At 28.0% G+C, this 19,956-nt stretch overlaps 1 protein-coding gene across 2 annotated transcripts in view; it reads left to right on the forward strand.

The window, feature by feature from the left end:
* Positions 1 to 1,378: 1,378 nt before the first annotated feature.
* Positions 1,379 to 19,956, forward strand: part of LOC129975920 (metal cation symporter ZIP14-like) — a 55,351-nt gene continuing 36,773 nt past the window's right edge. Inside the window, exon 1 of one of the 2 annotated variants that reach the window (XM_056089208.1) lies at positions 1,379 to 1,512. The gene's annotated coding sequence lies outside the window, so the exon portion shown is untranslated. Of the gene's footprint in view, positions 1,513 to 7,335; positions 7,401 to 19,956 lie in introns of those variants that run through there. The other variant, XM_056089209.1, reaches the window with a different exon arrangement.

The following is a 19,956-nucleotide window of genomic DNA, read 5'->3' on the forward strand; positions in this document are numbered from 1 at the left end:
TTTTCTCGATACTAGAAAGATAAATCGGAAATTGCGCTATACTTTGCAAATTAAATTAATATTACAAGCAATGTGACAAACAAGTTCAAAAATATGCATGTACTTTAATCGTAACCTCCCTCCCTCCCCCCCCCCAGTTAATTTCTACACCGTTATTGGGAGGTATACATTTTCAATAAAAATGTTTTAAAAGAAGTTTCTTATCATATTTATTTGAGTGAATAAATGTACTTCTGAAAAATAATGATATTTTTATAATATTTTCCATTTTGATTAATCATATTTAGCAAAATATTCTTGATATATTAGCATTTTAAATAATAAAAGAAGCAATTTTCTGCAACCAAAATTGGACGAGTTGTAAGGCTTCGAATTTCATCATTTCATATCAGTCTACGAATAAATGCCTTCCCTTGGTATATATACATCCCTTGATTCAAGTCGGTTCAGTGGCTGAGAGAGCATAACTGGCGCTTAAGGCATAATACGACTTTTTTTTTCCTCTCACTAAGACAATATTTTGCTGCCAGGATATTCCTTTTTTAAAAAAATTTCATTCAAAGACCTTCGCTTCGACCGTCTTTATCTTTCTTACCCTCCGAGTAGTTTTGTCACTAGTCGGTTGTTGAATTAGTCTAATGTCGTATAAAATAGTTATAATCAAAACTTCATTAATGGGTTCAGTTTCAGTCTCAAAAAATTAAAAAAAAATTTGTTTAAATTATTAATATTTGTTAAATTAATAATAATTTTGTTTAAATTATTATTGGTAAGAGTGGTTATTAAATATGAGTATTGACTATTATTATTGGCTATTAAATATGAGTAACAGAACCGAGGGAAATGTATGAAAATTCAGGCTTCGTTATCTCCTTAGTTGTATTATTTATTTATTTATTGACACGTCATATAATTTACGTATTTAAGTGATTTTTAACAGTTTTCCATTTGCATGTATATACCTATCTCTAAAGGTTTAGTAATTAGCCATTGGGCCAAGAATATACAGGAAATATCTTTAATATTTCTGAATAAGAATGATATCATACGCAATTCTTTCAATTAATAAGATTGAAAGAATTATTTACTTTAAGATAATTATTTACGTCTATCTCATTTTTAACGACATTATCAATAAATTCCTTGTCTCTATCAAAACAATCATTTTCTCAATATTTAATTAATTTCCAGGAAGTACGTGAAGCATGAAATTCCGAGAAACACTAAAATTGAGAAGTCCCCGACATTCGATAGTCATCTTCTTAGGAAAGCCACGCGATAAAATTAGGAAAGTACGCTGTGAAAGCTCAAAGGTTCTTAACGAAAATGAACTAATAGCTGCGTATTTTAAAAACGCGACATATTAAATAACTAAGAACAACAAAGTGCGGTGGTTCTCTCAAGTCTCCTTAGTAACTTGACAAGGAGATTTCTTCTTCTTCATTAGATGATATGTTCTGTTTTGGAGCTACATTGTTATTATGATTCAGTTAAGTTGGGTACTTCTGATGTGTAAGTGATCGCTAAGTTCTTTCTTTTCCTAAATGATTTAATTACTCTATTCAATGACAAAATTTTTTTAACTGGATGCGCAAATATCTAGGCGCTTAATGCAAGTCATATTTCTAATGTGCAATTATTTTCTTACTTGCTTCTCATCAACTGAAAAAAGGTTCAAATCTTAATGGCAATATAAGGCAATTCGGGACCTATGCAATATACACTATGAAGCCTATCTTTTAATAAATAGATTAATTTAAATTCGCATTTTACATTAATCTCAAACATTTTACACATCCCATTCATATAGTAACATTAATTTTTAATACAGCATGTTAATGATTTCTTTTTGGTTAATTTTTATTTTAGCAACTTTATGATTTGTGACAATTCAGTGTTTATAAATGTTGTTATGATTAAGTGAATGTAGACCGATCAATTACACTTGGCGAGATGTTAATGTCAATATTTTATAATTCATAAAATCTGTATTTTTTTGCAAATTTGTTTGTTTAGCAACTTTACCAATAACCTCTTTATAATTGATTAATTGCCTAGCTGGAAATCCGCCATAAATTTTTTTCATCAATTTTGCAATAGCATCTTTAAAAAGTTTTTTTAAACAACTCCATTTGTAAATTACTAAATTTCTTTCGACACATTTAAAATGAACATTTAATAAAATTCCCATAATTCCTTCCTAATAATTTTTAATGTTAAAAATGGGTATATTCTTTGACACATTTTTTTGCATATTAAACTATTACAGCTATTTTCATACAAATTTTTTTTCATGAAATATTTACAAATATTATGTAAATAATACAAATATTTTTTCAAGTGGTTGAAAACCGCTGCACAGAAATGATACGGGGCGCAATTTTCAGAAATTCATACACATGATAACTGCGAATGTTATGGACTATACGGTTCATATTTATTCGCTAGGAAAGTTGTTCTCAATTGTGTAAACATGCGACTTTCAATTTAGAAACAATGCAGTTTAAAAATATTTCATATCAATTTTTAAAAAATGAATTATCTCAAACTTTTTGGAATATTTCAATTGACTACTGTTTCATATTTTAAAAATATATAATTCTTTTATAGCGTTCACAAATACTTTTTCATTTTTTACATCTCAACTCGAAATAAGAAATAACTTTTTTTTCTCGGAAGGACGCAAACGATTTTTAAAAAATGTGAATGTATTTCTGGCAAAATTATAATTTAATTAAAAATTCTTTTTGTGTAAATGGATTTGCAATGAAAAAAGTTGCTTTTTTTATTTAATATAAATAATTTTATTTTTATATAATTTCTTTCTTTATTAATCTGGAGATCTCTGTGATCAGTTAAATGAATATCAGTTTTTTAAGGTATTTGTGAATTTGTTTTTCATTACTGTTACTTATAGCCATTATTCTTAAATAAATGTAGAAACGTAGCGTTTCTGTATGTATCTTATATTGTTTCCCCCTCAAAAATAAAAGATTAATCAGAATGTCAAAATACATTTGGTTAAAATATATATCAAGTTTTAAATGTGCAATTAAAAATTCGTCTGATATAATATATTGGAATTTTAATTAAATAAAATTAATCTAAAATTATTGGAAATTCTTATTTTGCTCACATGGTTCTGATTTGTGGTTAGAATATCTTTATATTTATTATATTCGTATATCTTTATATTTTTATATACGTTGTTTATCAACTTTGAAATATTTAGATATCCATTTGACGAAGAACAGCAATAAAGAAAAAAATTCCTTCGAAATCTCAAGACAAATTCTCAATATATACATCAATAACGATTCAGATGGGGAAAAAAGTAAAAACTAAATTCTCAGCTGCAATTGATGAAGATTCTCCAATAGATTAGAGATCAGCAACTATTGTAAAACTCATGGACAGATGTGCAATAAAATTTGTCAAATCATTTTTGAAGAATCCAAATTAAAATATTTAACAAAAAAAAAACCTCTTAAAAGATATAAAAAAGAGGAAGAAAAATTCTATTGATTGTGTGTACCTCTTTTCTATCAAAATAAAAACTCTTCATTATTGAATGGTTTTAGAAGAATGAAAGTTTAACATGGGAAACTTGCAAAAATTGCAAATAGGAAACAATGGTAAGCAAAACAGGAGGGAGGGAAAAAACCTAAAGGCTATAAGAAAAATGTTTTTAAAAAATGAAGGTAAACATATGTGATATTTTATTTTGGTTTGTGGTATTTATTTTAATGACATTTCTGGTTTTGCGGTGATATTATTTATATATCTGTGAAATTCTTTATTTTTTTGTGATATATATACAATTTTTGATTTCATGAAAAATTTTTAATCTAAAAATTTTGAATTTAAAAAAAATGTTGAAATAAAAAATGGTTATAATATAAAAATATAAAAATTTTAAAATATTATATAAAAAATGTATAAAACTGAAAAGCACAGTATTAAAATGATTTAAAATAATAAATCTTAGTTCTAAAAAAAATCTTAAAAATTTATAACATTTATAAAATGGCTTGATATAGATTTTAACATATTAATTGTATTGTTGGTATGTAATAAATGCATACCATAATGCATATGAATTACTCCTTTTCGTCTAATTGAAAAAGTGATTTCATTTTTATCGTGTTTTAAAAATATATAAAATATATATCGCAATTTACAAACAAAGTATGTCACGATGATACGTAGATGAATAATGTTTAAAAAATTTTACAATGAAGATGAAATTAATAATTGTGAGCATTTTCCAAAATCCTATCCGAAAGTTACATTTTTTTTATAAATAAGTAAGTATGCTTAAAATTTATATGAATGCATAACGATTTATTGAGAAAAACTTTGCAATATTTTACTGAAAATAAATATAAAGTTGTCTTGTTATTTTTTATTATAATAAAGATGTGTATGTGTGTGCAGTTTGATCTACAGTTACAGGTACACCTAAAAATGTCGGAATGCGATTTTTTTTTTCTGAAATTTCAATAAGAATTTTAGTTAATTAAAAATTAAGCTGAATTTTGATTATTTTCGATAATTTCCGAAAATATTTCTGAGCAAATATGTGTTTTACACTTTTTGAAAATTTAAGAAACTATTTTTTAATGGCGCTAATTTAAAAGTTGGACACATTTTTCCTGAATTTTGACAATTTTTTAGAATGATTTTTTGCCTAATTTCCTACTTTCCTACAATCGATTACATTGTTTTTCCGAAATTCATTCTATTTTTATTGTTTTATCAAATATTTGATTGTGAGATTTTTTTATTGTTGAAAATTTAAGAACGAGGAATTTCTTTAATATCTAGGCAATTAATTTATAAGAATAATGAGAAAGTGAATTTAAAAAACCTCAAAAGTTGAAATATAGATGATCGATCATTTACATTTTTAATAGTGCTATGATGTCAATATATTTTATAACATTTTATGAGCGCTATAATGGAACTAATCTCCATTAGAAAGACTCATATACTCAATAAACAAAGCGCATATAATGCAAGTAAAGTAACATCTTTAATGTCTAACAGTTTTATGGTATCATGGACGTGAATTTATAATTAAATTATTAAATTGAAATCCAATCAATATCTCTAGCTTTCCAGCTAGTCGCCAAACTGGATAAAATTTTTAATATTAATAACACAACATTTACAATTATTTTTATACTAGTTGCAATATCAGGCTCTTCGTCTGCGTTTGTTTATTTACTATCTGGATAACACACACACACACACACACACACACACACACACACACATTGCAGACATTTAGGAATTAGTTTCGGTTACGCTTTTTTTTTTTTTTCCGGAAATTTTTCGATTTGGCACTGGCTTTATGATTCGTGCTCATATTCGTTAATTTCAGGAATTTTGTTACGCAAATTATCAATAAAGTTTATTCAAATATTCAAAACTTAATGCTTAGTATTTTAAGTCTGGTTATATGTCAATAATAGTTAATCGGAGCACAAGACATAATGCCTGAATTCGAAAAATTACGAAGTTGAAGAAATGTCAAACGTCTATAGTTAGGAAATGAAACCAAAAAGAAATATTTGTTAACATATTTTTAAAAATATGACTTTAAAATTCCTGTAAGTTGTTTAATGTATATAAATATAATAAAAACTGACAAACTAATCAAGAGTATTAAAATCTTATTCAAAGAACTCAATTAAAAAAGAAAGAAATCAGTGAAGACATATGACAGCGCATTAAAATCTTAAGTGCTTAAGTATGAGAGAAAATTACGTCATACAGTTAAAGGAATTGCAGCAAATTTCAAAGACAATGTTTTAGTGAATTACAGATGTATGTATTAAAATTTTTGCCTTTACTCTATGTATTGAAAATAAAAATATCTGAAGAAATCAAATGAATATTAACATTGGCAAAAGCGCCTGGCTTATAAATGTATTTAAAAACCCGAGAGATTTAATAATTTGATTTTTAAAAGAACGAAGGTGATTAAAAATTATGTTTGAAAAAATGGCTTAAAAAATTAAAGGAAAACAGCTCGGCAATAAAAATGGTGTTATTGCAAAGTTGTAGTTTTTTTTATTTTGAGATAGTATAAAAATATTTTTATGCGAATCCTAGATTTGAAATTTGGACGGAAAAACATAAAATATTTTCAACTCCGCCATTTCACTTTCTTAAGAAGGTTTTAAAATTACACTGTCGGTATTAATCTTTCTAAATGCTAATGAATATGAGTGCAAAATTAAGTTCGAATCCATGAAGAGGTGTGGGATAGTATGGGGTTCAAATAAAAAAAAAACTGGTTTCAATTTTATACAGATTTTCGTAGTGAAAAAAAAATCTAAAATTATATTTATTATTTTTATATGTTAGCTTCTACAGAATTCGTCTCAACCGCCTACTTATACAAAGAATAGGATCAACTCAATTTCTCTAAATCAGCAGTTGAAGAAAAATAATAAAACTAAAGGTAGAATACATTATTTCTACCATTCTTTTCTTTTCCATTTTTTAGAAAACTTTTAAATAATTAACTTTTCCATTGTTATTTATTTATAATTTTTTTTAGAATTTCTCAGGATCCTTTCCTTAACCAGCTCCTCGAAATAAAGCTATGAAAATATAATCACTTTTTAACCCATTATAAGTAAAATCTAGTTTTATCAGTTTATTCTATTTTTTAACAAACCAAATAAAAAGACTGTCCATTTCTATATTTAAAAAAAAAAAGAGGCAGACCACTCTTCGGTCAACCATTTTTATTTTTTGATTGAAATTCTGATAATCAGTCCGAACTCATCAACCAGCGAAGTGAGGAAATGTAGAAAGACGGACTACAGACACGGAACGAAGTCCATTATCAAGGTTGCAATATGTCGACTAGATGGGCCGATAAATTCATTCATGATTGTTTTATTAGGTCTTTCCCAAGCATTTTTTCCCACCCATTCCAACAGAACTAGGGAGATGATTCAACTTTTATTACTGCTTCTTTCTAAAAATTAAGGAAGTACGTCAGTGATAACTTCCTTTCAGCGTCAGCTCATGTTTTTCCTTACATAAAATTCCATATGTTCTGTGCGATTTCACTGTTTTCAAAAAAAAATTCCGCAGAATTCCAAATGATCTGGTTTTTAAAAATTATTCGTATGAGTAAGAATCTTAACAGTTTTCCTGAATAGGAAAGATTAGTTACACATGACAGAATGGGATGTTTTCAAGATTTCCATAAGATAAGCAATATTTTAAGTACTTGATAACTGATGATTTTGATAACCTACAGTTTATATTGTAAGATCGGTAAATAGTTGATGGGTTTTTGATCAGTACATACTTCTAATAGCTGTGACTATGTTTATTTAAATTTTTTGTAATAAAAGAAGATCTGCTGTTTTAGGGTAAGCATGATTTCAATGATCTTGTTTTAGTACACATCTTTCATAAAAGATATTTTCTCGATTTTAAGAATCATTTTATGGATAATTTAATTTATGATATACAAATAAAAAAATCATAATAAAATATAATTTTTTAAAACACTTATTTCATCACTAGCTTCATATTTCTAAAAATAGTATTTTTTCGCCATCTTTTTTGTTTATTTCCCATTAGGATAGAATTTTTTTTTTTTAAAAATTCACACCAATTAAAAATTTTAAAAAAAATGTTATTTTTAATGATGTTAATTTAAAAGTCGGACAAATTTTTCCTGAATTTTGGTGACTTTTTGAAATTATTTTTTGCTAATTTTCAACAATAGATTACATTTTTCTTTAGAAATTCAAACCGTCTTTATTATTTTATCAAATATTTAACTGTGTGATTTTTTTATTGTTTTTAAGATTTTCTTATTTTTTAAAAAAAGAAGCAGGATTTTTTTAAAATATCTGGCTATTTATAAGATGAATGAAAAATTGAAATTAAAATACGCCAAAAGTTGAAATAGTTATAATATTTTCAGAATTCGGGTATCAGATGATTGATTAATTTATTATAGTTTATTTTACCTTGGTTATTATATTTACGTCCGTTTTCGAAGTAACATTAGAAATATTTGTATAAATTGTGGGATTTTGAACCGTAGTTAAATGAGGGGGACAACATCTGAGCTGGCACTCCCTTCTTCAGACTTCCATGCCACACCATCTTGTCTCGATAAATTTAATTTGTACGAAACACACGCACACGGTTTTTCTTCGAATCTGGAACTCTTCAGATCCAAAGTTTAAACCTTATACCCGAGCCACTGCTGTAAATTGACTGATTAAATGAAATTTTTATTCATATCAGTGAAGCCACCAGATTGTAAATTTGAGAAAGAAATTGAATTAGGGATTAAAAATTAAAAAAAATTAATTACAATAAAAAACATCTGTGTTATCCGCATAGAACTCTGTTTCTAAAAATCGTTTTTGATTAGATATATATAAATGCAATGATCGGCAATTTAAACCCAGTTTAAACTACAAAGGATGTCCTCATAAATTTATAAAAAAATTACTTGCATAAATTTTGATAGAATATTGCAGAAAACTGTTTACATTGTTTGATATTTGATCAGCAGATATATGACTGCTAAAAATAGGGGAAGAAGAAAAAAGTTTTGCTTTTTCTTGCATCTTTTTTTTTTTTCAGTTATTATTATTATGTCGAGGTGGTCTCGTCTAATAATAAGTCTTCGAAACTTAGCCCACCAAAGTCTTAGTCTCAGTACCGAAGGGTCTCGGAGTCCAGACTCAATTCCTTGGTGTATTCGTCATGCACATGAGCCCTGTACTCGTTTAATTAATTCTTTTTTTAGAGTCAAATGTTTGATGTGGGGGAGAAAGGGAAGGTGATTAATCACCTGTCTTCTAATTATGCTTTAAAATTTCGAAGATTACCCAAAATAGCTCTCGTCTTACTTTAAAATGGGATATTAATTTCACTAAACTAAAACATATATTATATAAAGTGGAAATTAAATTATTTCCTATAAAATATACCATTGAATAATATAATTATAAAGAACTTTACAGAAAATGCAATTCCGATCTAAATACATATTTAAATAATGCGTAGGATGATAAGTCTTTTATTTTTATGGAAAACTTGTCATCCTACACCTACGGGTCAAACTTTAACTGAGCTTAAGTAAATACCAATGCTATATATAGTCCCATGAATTCAGATATTCATTCAAATTTATTCCGTCGATCGTCTGAGTTACTGGAATTTCTGTTACTGGTTACTAGTATTACAAAAAGAGATATGTAAATCGTGCCTAATCAGAATTTCAAACTTTTTTGATGTTAGAGAAATAAAATTTTGCAAAGAAATGGAAAGGCTTTATGATATATATATATATATATATATATATATATATATATAATTCTAACGTACGTGGGGCACAGAAATCGAGCTTATTATCACTTGTGGAATGGCAACAGTCAAATATAAACAAAATATCACACGAATTTCAAACCGCTTCATTCATTGAAAATTTTTACAGCTTTACTTAATCAAATGTGTCGCTCAGCGAATTAATGAAGCTGCAAAATATTATTAGACGTGTTCTGGAGATATGCCGCCATGCTGCGAAAGAGGACATTCAGTCAGAGGAAAAAAGATATAAAAGAAATCAAGATATGGAATTCAAATAAAAAGTTCAAACAGTTACAAAAATAGGCTTAACGATTGTCAGATAAATAATCTTGGTAAGATTTAAGATTAATATATGGTTTCTCACCAAGCACGTCAAAATCGTGTCAATCATCCAAAAACTTCCTAAAAGTCTGCAATCCTGGTTGCATTCCAGAAATGCTCATAAACGGCTTTTAAAGCTGGAATAAAAAATTGTCACGATTATATTTGCCGAGAAATCGCTACAAATTTTTCAATTTTGACGCTTGTATAGATTTGATTTAAATTCGGCGTAATTCAAAATTGTCTCTTAGGAAAAAGAGCTTAGAAATATAATTTATCCTTCATTCATGACAATGAATGACGAACCAAATGAATGGCAAATGAATGACGAACCGAATGAATGACAAATGAATGACGAACCAAATGAATGGCAAATGAATGACGAACCGAATGAATGACAAATGAATGACGAACCAAATGAATGGCAAATGAATGACGAACCGAATGAATGACAAATGAATGTCGAACCAAATGAATGGCAAATGAATGACGAACCGAATGAATGACAAATGAATGTCGAACCAAATGAATGGCAAATGAATGACGAACCGAATGAATGACAAATGAATGACGAACCGAACCAAAACAAGGAATAAACACTCAGTAAGTAAAGTAATTTTGAATACTTTCAGAGAAGTTTTATTGATATCAACTGAAAGCTTTTGATCGCATATCATAAAAATAAAATTATTTTTAATTTTTAATTACAGATTAAAAGAAGCATTATGATGATCAAGTGTACAAGAAAAAAAATTAATTTCCTCCCCCTCCCCTCCCCTCTTTTTTTTTTTTTTTTTTTTTTGAAGAAACAGATATAATCGAGAAAAAAATCTGCTTTTCAGTAGTATACTTGACCTAGACTTTGAAATGATATCTCTTCTGCTATGCACCATTTGACCTTTGAAGATGTCAGACGTAAGATAATTGACATTTACGACACAGCTGTCGTAATACATTAATGCGTTCCTTCTGGTAGAATTTCGTAAGATTCGCGTTTAGAACTTTTATTTCCTATTTTATGAAAACATTGATACTTTCTTGCATACTATTTTCACAAAGTTATGGTAATTTTAATACTTTGAATTTTTTTAGAATGTCTGCTCACATGAACAATGCTAGTAAACTTGTAACACATTTAAAAAAAATGTGATTTTTTTTTCAGACATGTGACAGGTGGTTTTACAGGTATTTGCTCAAACCCCTCGAAGTAGCATTCGGCAATGCTATCCGGCAAGTTCCTTCATCATCCCCTCGCCTCATAACATCGCTCGTTAAGAGAGTAATTTCTTTTGCATTTTTACTTTCTCGTATACGTAGTACAGAGAAAGTAAGTAATTGTCGAAAATTCCAATTCGAGGTTTTGACGAATCTCCACGTTTTAGAACTATTTGAGTCCGAAAGACAAGTTTTTAGGAAATATACGTCAGTCTGTCTATGACAAAAATAACTCAAAAACGCTTTCAGTTAGACGGTTAAATTTAGTATATGATGTTTATACCAAATTTACATACTTCTGTCAAATTTTGTGTAAATTCTGTTCAGAGGAAGTCTGTCTGTCCGGCTGTTCGAATGTATGCTATAATTACAAAACGAAGAAAGCTGTATAGATAAAGTTTCGTTACACAGATTTAAAATTTATAGTGTTATAGTTAACATTTATACTTGTCAAATTTTGAGCCAAATCCAACAGAAGATTAATTGTCTGTCGGTCTGTATTTTCAAAATCGTGCAAGCGGGATAACTCAAAAATGCAAAGACAAATATATAAAATTTGGTGTGTGAATTTGTGATTATATGTGCAGTTTTGTGCTAAATTTTTGTTTCAGTCGGTTGGGAAAAACGTGTCTAAAAACACAAATTCGATTTTTGTATACTATTAACGTATGTCAAGGATTAATCGCCGAAAAAACTCGCCAAAGGTGAGACGATACATTCAGTAAAAATATTAAATTCACGGCCAAAATTAATATTTCGTAACTATTGTACGCCAATACCAGGTAATGCGTTCTCTGGCATGGCAAGTTTATTAGAGAATATACGAGAACGTTTTGAGGAGACCACTTCTTCTGGTTTTTGCTTGTTATTTCGAATCACTCGTTACAGGAATTGCTGATTAAGAGAGGTTAGACTGTACTTAAAGCTAAAAAATTTTTGCTTTTAGTTTTGACTCGTGCCGGATTTTAGTATTTCCCCACAATTCTCGAAATCTAACTACCGTAACTTTCACTAATGCTGATTGACCTTAGCAATAACATCATAAGCCTCAATAAAGTTGCTGAATTAGTTATTTCCATTAGTTTCTCTTTCCAAATAAGAAGAATTCAAATTGTTTGTACATAAGGCTTGTGTGCGCGCTTCATACGCACTTCCTTTTTACTTCATTAGTGAATATACGCGTTTCGTCTTATTGAAATCGATCATGGATTGGGTAATTGAAATTATTATGGAAGAACTTTCCTTTTTCATTCATTTCAAAAATATATTAAGACTTAAAATAAAATTATTCTGCATTTCATCTCTACTCTAGTTTTTATGAAAGATGTTTCTATTCACAACTAAGTGTTGTATTTCATATATTTAAAGCTTTATAAAAACGAAATAAATATAAATACTAAAAATATTTGTTTCTATTTGGTACAAAATATCTCTGTTAATTGGCATTTTTTATTACAAAATAGCTCTACGGATAATTGCTTTAGTGCTCTTTAATAGAATAATTAATTGAAAGTCTTCTCTTTTATGAATAAAACTGAGTAAACTATGAATCGGAGAATTTTTTTATTGAATAATTCCTTCAGATATTACTTAAATTATAAAAAAATATTGTTTAGTATATATAAGACTTCAATGCCGAAGAATTTGATTATTCGTAGTTGTATTTTTAAAAAACTATGTTGTTTCAATAAAAAAAAATCATTTTAAATTTTTTAATAAATATAAACTATGAAATAAAGTAAAAGCGGAAGTAAAAAATTTTGTATTTATTCCACTTCAATTTCAAGTTCACATTCTACGGGAATTGTCAGAAATTAGGAGATACATAATATAATGAATAGAATGTGATAAGGCTAATGGTATGAATTATATGATTATCAAAATTTTAAATTTGAAAATATTATGCTGAAGAAGCTATTAAGGGACCAAACATAAAATATTTAATTGAAAATTTTATCGAGCATTAACCTTAGCGACCAGCTGGTCACCAAAGGCAGCTAGTATGAAATAAAGGAAAGAAATTAATTTTGATTTTTGGCACCCTGTGGCAAATGCATATGCGTACTAAGATCAGGGTGTTCCGTGCAGCAGAAATTGTACCAAGTCAATCAGAGTTTTGCTATTAAGAAATGAATATACAACCCAAATCCAGATCTTTTAAAAAAAAGAAAAGAAAACCTTGCTAGTAATTAAGGCGTAATTAATGTGTTTGAATAAAATTTAATTTAAATGATTTAAAACTATCTAGCTTATGTCGTAACTTCAGATTTAGATGGTAATTTGCAAAGATAAAATCAAATTTAATGACAACCTCTCAATCATGGATTGCTCCATATATAGATTAGATGGATGTGATGAACATATCATGGTAATCAACATTATTTTATCCAGACTCCCACCAACACATCATAACTTGGAGTTGGCTTCTAACAATTTAATTTTTTTTTCAATTTTAAATATCAGAGTTTAGTCTAGACAAGTTATTTATTTCATTACACTTGTTTGTTCTATCCATTACGAAAAAAAAAATATTGTTTCGCAATATCTCTTATATGTTTACTTTTTTTGTTACAAGGACTTGTTTTTTAGTTGCACGTGCTTCAATTTTATAAATATAACGCTTAAATAGGCTATCATATATCTAGATTTTAAGAGAGTATTTATTTTCAATTTTTGGAATTGGAAAAGAATATATTCTACCAATAAAAGTGTGATTGAGATCACCAACACTTTTATCACATGGCTCTGGAGTGATGTGTGCTGATTTTCAAAAAACAAGTAAATTCTTTGAAGATCTCAAAAATAATGGAAGCGTAACTTCTACGCGAAATAACAAAAGTCGAAGATACATATATATTTTTCATAAACTTCTCCAACAAGTACTTGACGGTATTTCAGGAGGTTGTTATTTCGTGAATATTGTTGAAAGAAGAAAGAAATTTGAACCAGTTGAAATGAAAGCTTTATAAGGAGAGGGAGGAACTGAAATAAAATGGTTCGATAGTTATTCTTTCGCCCTTGAATTCCTAATTTTCTTCTCCTCTCCACACAGAAGAAAATCTCCTTTTCTAAAAATTCCGATTGTGAAGAAGATTTTTGAAATTTCATTCGATTTTTCTATCTTAGAAACGAATGGCTTCTTGGAAAAACCATCGGGAGTGATCTCCTGAAAATTTCTCGCATCTTCTCTAATAAAGATATTATCTCAAAATCCTGACTATATATGAGGCATAAAGATGATCGTATATAATAGGACATATATTAAAATCGTACATTGGAGTAAAAGCTGATATTAGCATGTCAATGCCACTGGTGGACTTCCAGTAATTGGTAAAAAGTAATCTGCACTGATTTATCATGTTTTCCTCTCTTTGTCCCCTCCTCCCCCCTCCCTTCATTGGTCAGATAAACAATGTTGTACGTAAAAACAAATATCAAGAAACTAATACACCGCAATTAACTGATAACAACTGCAAACTGTTAGAGTCAATATTGTATTTAATTTTTTTGTGTATAATATATAGAAAAAATACTGTAATTGTGAAAAAATTCGAAATCGAGATTTTGACGAATCTCCACCTTTGAAATATCCCAGAGTTCGAAAAATACCTTTTTGATAAATGATAAATGTCCGTCTCTGTGTTTGTCTGTGACAAAGATAACTCAAAATCGCTTTGAGCTAGAGAGATGAAATTTGGTATACAGTCTTTATAACAAATTTTCAGATTTGTATCAAATTTTGAACTAAGTCCGTACAGAGGAAGTCTGGCTAGCTGTTATATAACTTGAATATAAGTTAACACAATAACTGAAAAAAGAAGTCAATTATAAATTAATTTTCAATTATAAATTGAATTGCAAATTCGTCTGGATAAGAATTTTCAGGCAAACAGGACATAGATATATAACAAAGAGTGTCCTTTGTCCTTGACTGCATCCAACAACAACAACAACAAAAACCCTGGTTGTTGTGGTGCAGAACACATCAGTCTTTGGCACAGCAAGAATGAAGGCGTGTTCATTTCTGTGATGAATAGCGATTCACCACATAGAATGATTCTCGTCGAATCTTCATCTGAAGAGAACGAATAGCTCGATATCATGGACATGGAAAGAAATGGACAGATTTGGTGGCAAAGGAATCAATCCTTTATCTGGAACGGCATAATGTTGGGTAGTTATGCACCATTGCACGTACGTCTTCGATGCCGGTTTTGTCACTGCACATCATTATAGAGATGAGATCTTTGAAGCCTGCGTGAGGTAATTCCGGAGTGTTATTGGTGAGGATTTCATTTTTGTGTACGATAATGCGCTGCCATACAGAGCTCATATTGTTGATAATTTTCTTGAAGAAAAGGATATTCCCCTATGGATGGGCCCTAGAGGTCTCCAGATCTCATCCTATTGAACATGTATGGGATGTTGTAGAAAGCTATTGCACAGCGTATCCCCTCACCTCCAAAGAACCTCCAGGAGTTAAAAGCTGCGCTTTTGAAAGAATCGGTTTTGTTGACAAGAACCTTTATTGACACCATTATAAATAGTATGAGAGCTCGTTGTGAAGCTTGTACAGTAATGCACGGTGGTCACACTCCATATTAGGAAGACTTTTCAGAGATAAATGCTTTTTCTCTTATTCATGATTTAACACTTTTTGATAAACCCAGTTTCTTGATTCACAATTAAAATCTTTTCCATATTTTTATATTGCTATATTCTTTCTCCCATTATAATATATATCTGTCCCAAATTTCGTGGCAAATAGTTTTCGCAGATTTTATGTTTGTGACCTTAATTTTGGACATGAGTGTAGTTTCAGATAAGTAAAAATTGCAAGCACTGTTAGAAACGAGAACTTCAATTTTTTTTCTTTCTATATAATTCCAATGAACTACATCCTAAAATTATTTTTAATACATCAAAATTGTAGCATGCGTAGTTTAATTGACACCTATTGACTATGAAATATATTCGGTTTACTCGCAAATGTTAAAATTTAATACAAAAATTAATAAATTTAAAATTTAATACAAGATTAAAAAATTCAAAGTTTTGGATTGATCAGAAAAGTTTTATGAATGATATGAGACACACTTTGAAAAAATTCTAAGACTTCTGCTTTTATAACTTCAGTAACATTTTAGTAGCTATTTTTATTGGTTTATTTGCTAAGATTAACTACAAAATCTGAAATTACATTTTGATCGTGCCATTTCCACGTGAAGATTTTTCATGACCTACAATTATTAAGTAATACTATAAAATATCACGTTGATTTTGACAAAATTTCTGATTAAACTGCAGTGAAATATAAGTAGATCAAACAAATTATAAGAGTAGTAGCAGAGCCTGCACAGTTTTGCTCGTGACATGACGAAAGTCGATGAAATCAAAACTAGAAAAACATAAAAAAGCTATAAAAAATAATTATGATTTTATGTGTTTACTATTTCGTGATGAAAGTATCGTTTGGTGAATTATAGACAATAAAAACGAAATATCATAAATAAAATAAAAACGAAAACACTTAAAAAAAAAAAAGAGAGAACAAGTCAATGATCTTAGAAAGTTTTTAACAGAAAAATGCTTTTGGAATTTTTTATAAAATAAATAAGGTTTTAAGTGCTACTTATCCACTCAACAACCCTTAAGAATCGCATTGCGATTCGTTTGGGAAACTACGTAATCCGTCTCGCTTCCTTCACTCTGCTAATAATAGGAAATCATAAGTACATTAATTATTAAAAAAATGTAAATTATTTGAAATTGCCGAAATTGCTATAGTTAATTTTTCCTCGATCTTCAAAAAATAAATCATAACTTTTTTTAATTAAATTTTTTTTTGGTAGCAGAGATATGTATACAGAAATTTAAAGGTTAAAACACATAATTCTAAGATGTTTAAAAATTAAAATTATTTACATCAATGATTAAATTAAAAATTTATTTCCTTCTATACTTTTGATTAGTCTTTTTGTGTAACCCTACTTTTACTCTCCAACTTCATCCAAGCTATCTTTTTGCTCAAAGTTTTTATTAATCCCCCCTTCTCACTGTCGCTTGCCAAATCTCATGTTGTCCGATATCGTACGCGATGTTCGCCAGTTCCAGTTAGCAAGTTTTTGAACTCCACTAACCATTCGTTCAACGTTGGAAACAATTTTTTCATGCTGACTACACACATTTGCCGATCAGCCAATTCCGCATCAGAGCTCAAATCCCCAGAATGAGAATATTCTTTGCTTATATCTAAAATACCTAAATATTGCATCATTTTTTTATATTTTTCCGCCAACTTAGGAGCTTTACGATTGGCTTTTCTTTTCAAATTGCCAGATCCTCACTCGGTCTTTCATCGCATTTTTCCTTCTTCTGATGTAGGTGGAAGCCTTATTACTATTTTAAAAAATCATGCAGGGTTAACGCGTGTATTTCTTGTATATTCAGATATTCGTAGTCAAGAGATGGAAAAGGGATGTTACTCGAAAAATGTAAACAAACCGGAAAGTTATTCATCTGTGTTGCCACAGAGTTGTAGGATTAACAAATAATATTGTTTCAAACTCATTTGCTGTTAATTTAGTATTAATTAAAGCTTTACTTTTTCTTTTTGTCACCAACTCACCGTCAAGTGCAATATAAATGCTTACTATGATATTAATAATAATTTTCATCAAATATGTGAAACAATACTGGCAAAATAAATTCAAATGTCATGGATCAGGTGACTCGCTATCAAGACGAATAAAACGTAATGTTTAGATAAAAAAAATTATATGATAGAAAGATATAAAAGATTTAAAAACCAAACGATTCGAGTTACGATGTCCAAACGATATTAGTAAATAGCATTTTTATGATTCATTTTTGATTTTATATTTGAATTAATTTTTATAATAATATTATTTCCCCGTTTTATTAAAAACAGTATTGAAATAATTTCTTACAAATTTACTACTTCTCACCGTGGTAACCAAATGAAGAACAATTTCAGAGCAATCCTTATAGTACATGTTTCTTAGAGAATTTAGAGAATTAGAATTTTATAAAACTAAATTAAAATGAAGATATTATTTTATGTCTGGAACTGCGTCAAGTTTATTCTAATATTTATTATTTATTTATGCAAACATGAGTTTATTATTTTCTGAAATTTAGTGTTCTAAATATTTTATTAGTTTGACATCAGAGTTCTTTATAAAGTATTTGATATTAATGGCTTTTCGGAATCGCAAGATTTTCGTCTATCTCATAAATTTGTGGAATATTTTAAACATGTTTTTTTTTTTTTTTCATTTTAACAACTCATTTTTGTATTTTCCGCCAATACAAACATTACCTTTCGTATGCCGTTAATTAATTTGTTGCGTATGTCCAGAATACACATCTCACAAGTTAGGAATCTGTTTCATTCTGTTTCATTCAATCATTTAATTGAACCAATGCTTTACGGAATGTCAATATGAATGATTGATGGTTTGTTGAGATAAGATACATGCAATATTTGGTACATATTGTTAAACACAAAAAATAGAGTTACTTAAATAGCTTAAAAGCTCTTCTAAAAGAATATTAAAATTTTATTTTCATATAATAAGACGGAGAATGGAATTAATTTTTGATTTATTTTAAATTTCAGTACTAATCGCCTTTTGCGACTTACTTGTTTCCCCCAAATATTGGTTTTTCTATCCTTCAGCTATTACTGTTAAGCGCATTTATTTAAAATTTCACTCTATAATTTGAATATTTGAAGATTGAAAAAAATATTCAATTGGATAAGTCCACCTGAAATTATCGCGTGCGCAAATTAAAAAAAAAAAAAAAAATGTCTAGATAAATAAAAGCGGAAGTAAAATTTATTTTTCAAATATTCATGTAAAGTTATTTTTTTTTATTTTGATTGCAATATTGGAAAAAGCACGTGATTGAAGATAGATGATTTTTTTGTTTGAATGAGGGGGATTTTGGGATTTTTAGCTACAAAGGCTGTCATTCCAAAGATAGATGAAATCCTGAAAGTTGTTTGGCTTTCATTGTAATAATAAACACAATACCACAAAATGTTTATAAAATAAAATATAAAAGTTTTTTTTAAAAAAAAGTATAATAAAAAATAAAATATAAAATATAAAAATTATTAAAATCAGAGGAGAAAAAAACTGCACGGTAAAGAAATTGGTTTCATCAAAAAGATATTTTTTTACATTTTTAAGACATGAAAAGTCCATTTTTGTATAATAATAATTTTGAAAGACATAAATGAAAAATACAAAAACTTTGCTAAATTTTTAATTAACTTTTGAACTTCAGAAAGTTCACGGCCATTTTTTTTTCTCATCTAGAAAACGCACCTGTGCAAAATTTTATTAAGATTCGACAAAAACTGTAGATTTGTATAATATACAAATAAATAAATATTTATCTTTATTCGCATAAATCCTTTTTTTTTACATATTTGGTCATAAATTAAATCATTTCAATAATTTTGCAACAAAATTTTCTTATTTTAAAAACTTTCTCATAATTGATAAAAAAAAATGAATTAAAAAAAATTCTAACATAATATCATTTAATTAAAAAAAATTTAACAAATTTATTCCTCTTTAAACTCCAAAAATTATCATTTTTATTATAACAATTTTATTGCCAAAAAGTTCCTCAATCCAGATTTAACTAAGCATCGAATTTATTATTAAGTATATTTTTCATTGTTGTGAATAAAACCCAAATCGTTTTCAATGTTTCTTACAATGTTTGATAACGTGATTTTTATTTCTGTTGTTAAAAATAAAGAAAGAAATATTCTGTTTTTCATTTGCATGGTTTACATCCTTATTCAGTATAAATATATATATATATATATATATATATATATATATATATATATACTGTGACTCAAACAATTGAGAGTATACCTTACTTTTACTTGATAAATCTGACTTTCAATATAAATAACACATTACCGAGAAGTGCAAACATGATTTTATTTTTATACATAACAAATGGTTTAATTTAAAGTAAAAATAAAAAACATTCAACGAAAGACCT

This window comes from Argiope bruennichi, chromosome 7, assembly GCF_947563725.1.
Source record: "Argiope bruennichi chromosome 7, qqArgBrue1.1, whole genome shotgun sequence".
NCBI classification, from domain to species: Eukaryota; Metazoa; Arthropoda; class Arachnida; order Araneae; family Araneidae; genus Argiope; species Argiope bruennichi.